The sequence below is a fragment of the Hemiscyllium ocellatum genome, unplaced genomic scaffold (assembly GCF_020745735.1).
Source record: "Hemiscyllium ocellatum isolate sHemOce1 unplaced genomic scaffold, sHemOce1.pat.X.cur. scaffold_486_pat_ctg1, whole genome shotgun sequence".
Lineage (NCBI taxonomy): Eukaryota > Metazoa > Chordata > Chondrichthyes > Orectolobiformes > Hemiscylliidae > Hemiscyllium > Hemiscyllium ocellatum.
The window spans coordinates 58,757-63,167 of NW_026869080.1; positions in this window are offsets into that span (position 1 = coordinate 58,757).

The following is a 4,411-nucleotide window of genomic DNA, read 5'->3' on the forward strand; positions in this document are numbered from 1 at the left end:
TTTTAGTGATAGGGATTAGAGCAATGGGGCAGTCATTGATTGCCTGATGTTTGGTCTGTGTGCATACAGGACACATCTGTAGAGTTCCCCAGATTGTCAGGTATATGCCAGTGCTGTATCCCAGCAGGAACAGCTTGAATGGAATGTTCTCAGGCCCCACAGCCTTTGCATTATCCCATCCGTCCAGCCACTTGGAGATACCACACAAAATGAACTGAATTAGCTGAAGAATGCCATCAGGAGGAGACTAAAATAGATCATGCCATTGATACATCTGCCTGAACATTGCTGTGAATGTTTCAGCCTTAGCTTTTCTATTGTGCTGAGCCCATCCATCATTCAAGAACGTAGTATTTGTGGATCCTCCTCCTCCAGAGAGTTGCTTGATTGACCACACAATTCATGCTGACAGCATATGACAGGATTGCAGAGATTAGGTCTGATTTGTTGGCTAGATCTGTCTGTCACGAGCTGGTTAGGCTATTTGGTGAGTAAGTGGTCCTGTTTGGTGAGTAAGTGGTCCTGTTTGGTACTGTCACCTCATTGAGAGGTGTACCTGGTGCTGCCCTTGGCAGGGTCTCCTGTATTCTCCACTGAACAAGGGCTTATCTCCTGGTCTGATGGTCAGGGTAAAGTGGAGCAGATGCCCGCCAATGACAGTGAAAATTGTGCTGCAGTACTATTCTGCTGCTATTGGTAATGACCCAAACCACCTCTCACAGGCCAGTGCTGAGTACACGATCTCTTCAAAATCTGTTCCATTTAACATGGTGATAGTATCTCTCACATGGGCACTCTTGTGCACGCACACGTGCACACACACGCGCACACGCACACACAAATGTAAAAGTGGGACTTTGTCTCCACAAATACTGTGTGGTTTCACCATCCCCAATATGGTCATCGATCAATGTCAATGCCGCCAGTAGGTTTCTCACTCTCAGTTGCTCCCCCTCCGCCCCTGACCAAGTGCAGACCCAGTCTCGCAGCTATGTACTTTTTGAACCGACCATCTTTATCAGCAATGCTGCTGCTGAACCCATCTTCGTGGTGGTTATGAAATGGCCCACCCAGTATACATTCTCCAGCTCTGTCACTCTCTGAGCTTCCTGCAAGTGTTGTTTAATGTGGAGCGACACTGATCCATCAGCTGAAGGAGGTGAGTCAGCAGGAGGTTTCCGTGACAGTGTTTGATCTGACTCCGTGAGACTGAGGGAGAGGTGTCTGCAGGAGGTTTCCCTGTCAGTGTTTGATCTGACACCGTGAGGCTGAGAGGGGGAGTCAGCAAGAGGTTTCCGTGTCAGTGTTTGATCTGACACCGTGAGGCTGAGGGAGGGGAGTCAGCAGGAGGTTTCCGTGTCAGTGTTTGATCTGACACCATTTAGTTATGTTGTGTCACATTGTTGCTTGAGCAATTTGTAAGACACCCCTCCCAAATCTTGACCTAGCCCCCAGATATTAGGAAGGAGGGGTCTGCAGGACTTTTCTTTTTGTCACTGTGAATTGAAGGGCCTCTTCTGTCTGTATGACACTCTATGACTCTTGTCATTGGACACTCCAAGGTCTCACTCCTTCAGTTCCTCCCAGTGCCTTGTTTATTTCACAGATTTCTACAATATTTTCTCTGTTACGTCATTGCACAACACTGTTTTTAAAGAATCTACGTGTATCTCTGGATCTTTCCCTGTCATCTCCACCAGCCGCTGCATCCATCTGTATCTCAGTAATCCTCCGTATCTCCACAATCTTTATCTCATACTCCAGCCTCATTCATCACTGTAGCCCCTACACCCCTCCCTATGTCTCTAATCATCAGGGGCTACACCTCTCCCTATATCCTGTGAATGATTTTAAAAATATCTCACTAATATCTTCTAGCATGCACAAGCCATGCTATCTCTTGACTACCTCCAGCCTTGCTTTCCCATATCTGTAACATCTCCAGCCTTGCCTTCCTATCTCTGCAACATCACCAGCCTTGCTTTCCTATCTCTGTAACATCTCCAGCATTGCTTCCCCATCCCTGTAATATCTCCAGCCTTGCTTTCCTATCTCTGGAACATTTCCAACCTTGCTTTCCAATCTCTGTAACATCTCCAGTCTTGCTTTTCTATCTCTGTAACATCTCAAGCCTTGCTTTCCTCTCTCTCTGTAACATCTCCAGCCTTTGCTTTCCTGTCTCTGTATCATGTCCAGCTTTGCTTTCCTATCTCTGTAAAATCACCAGCGTTGCTTTCCTACACATCTCAGTGAATTGGTTATATATCTGCTCCTGTTTTGTTGTCGGTCTGTGGGCAGCACGGTTGCACAGTGGTCAGCACTGCTGCCTCATACTGCCAGAGGCCGGGGTTCAATCCCGCCTCAAGCAACTGTCTGTGTGGCGTTTGCACATTTTTCCTATGTCTGCGTGGGTTTCCTCTGGGTACTCCGATTTCCACCCACAATACAAAGGTTAGGTGAATTGGCCATGCTTAGTTGCCCGTAGTGTTAAACGTAGAGGAATGGGTCTGTGTGGATTGCTCTTCGGAGGGTCGGTGTGGACTTGTTGGGCCGAAGGGCCTGTTTCCACACTGTAAGCAAAAAGCTCTGTGTCTGTCATCATTTTGCTTCGAAACCTGACCCACAAAGCCTCATTTGAAGGCCCTTCCAAGGTATTGTCCATCCTTTCAGCAATAACTTGCTTGTTAATTAATAATGCAACACCACTTGCTCTTTAACACCATGCCCTGTCCTGCCTGTAGTTCCAATACAACAGAGTATTGAGTTGTTAGCCCTGAGCTCCCTCAAATGCGACTCTGTGATGGGAAAAAAAGTCACACCTCCACATGTCAACTCATTCCCTTAGCGCATCTGTCAGCTTGTCTGATTATATTCCCAGCATTAACGTAAGCTGGAATATAATACCTGGAATACCTTGTACCTCGGAGTTCTTCAGTCATTTCCTGTTTGTTATCAAGCTGCTGAAACCATGAACCACAACTCTAACTCTGGCACTGAAGGAATATCTGTGGAATTGTAATTTCTTTTTTTTAAAAAAATGTATTTATCAAGTGCAATTTTCCAGAACTGAGCAGTCAGTTCCATATACGATGTATTTCTGATGGTTAATTCCCCCCTCAGTGTGCAGAGGAGACAGCCCTCAGTAATGGAGAAAGTGAGGACTGCAGTTGATGGAGATCAGAGTCAAAAAGTGTGGTGCTGGAAAAGCACAACAGGTCAGGCAGCATCCGAGGGGTAGGAGAGTCGATGTTTCGGTCATAAACTCTTCACCAGGAAGGCATTGGTGCATTCCTTTATTTTTTTTGATTCCATGATTCGCAGAATGTTGTGAACTGTACTTACTCAGGAAGGCAGCACTGTATATTGCACTGACATGGAAATCAGTCAATCAGTTGGTTGGACAGTAGAAAAGTTGAAGGGAAGTATACACTGATTGAATGAATTACAAACATAAGGATAGGTAAATCCCCAGGGCCAGATGGGGTTACCCTAGGTTAGTCCAGGAAGTGACGGGAGAGATTGGCGTGCCTTTGGTGATGATCTTTGCGTCCTCACTGTCCACTGGAGCAGTGCCAGCCAGATGACTGTAGGGTGACAAATGTTATTCCCTTGTTCGGGAAAGGCTATAGGATAACTCTGGGAATGACCGAACAGTCAGTCTTACATCAGTGGTGGGCAAAGTATTGCAGCCGTTTCTGAGAGACCATATTTACAATGACATAGAAAACAATAGTTTGATTAGAGATAGTCAGCAGGGCTTTGTGAGGAGCAGGTCATCCCTCAGAAACCTTAATGAGTTCTTTGAAGATGTAAAAATCACGTTGATGAAGGTAGACCAGTAGATGTGGTGAAGAACAATTTTGGCAAGGCGTTCCCCATTGTAGGCTCATTCAGAAGGTATGGAAGCATGAGGTGCAGGGACATTTGGATGTCTGGATACGGGCGTGGCTGGCCCATAGAAGACAAAAGATGGTAGCAGATGGAATGTATTCAGTCTGGAGCTCAGTGACCAGTGATGTTCCACAGGGATCGGCTCTGGGACCTGTGCTGTTTGTGATTTTTGTCAATGACTTTGATGAGGAAGTGCTCAAGTAGGTTAGTACGTTTGCTGATGACACGGAGGTTGGTGGGGTTATGGATAGTGTGGCGGGCATTGTAGCTTGCAACAGGATGTTGACAGGATTCAGAACTGGGCTGATAAGTGACAGATAGAGTTCAACCTTAAAAAGTGTGAAACAATTTATTTTGGAAGATTGCATTTGCATAAAGAATACAGGGTTAAAGGCAGAATCCTTGGCAGTGTGGAGTGACAGAAGGATCTTGGGGTCATTGTCCATCGATCTCCCAAAGTTTCCACCCAAATTGATAGGGTTGTTCAGAAGGAATACGGTGTGTTGTCTTTCATTACCAG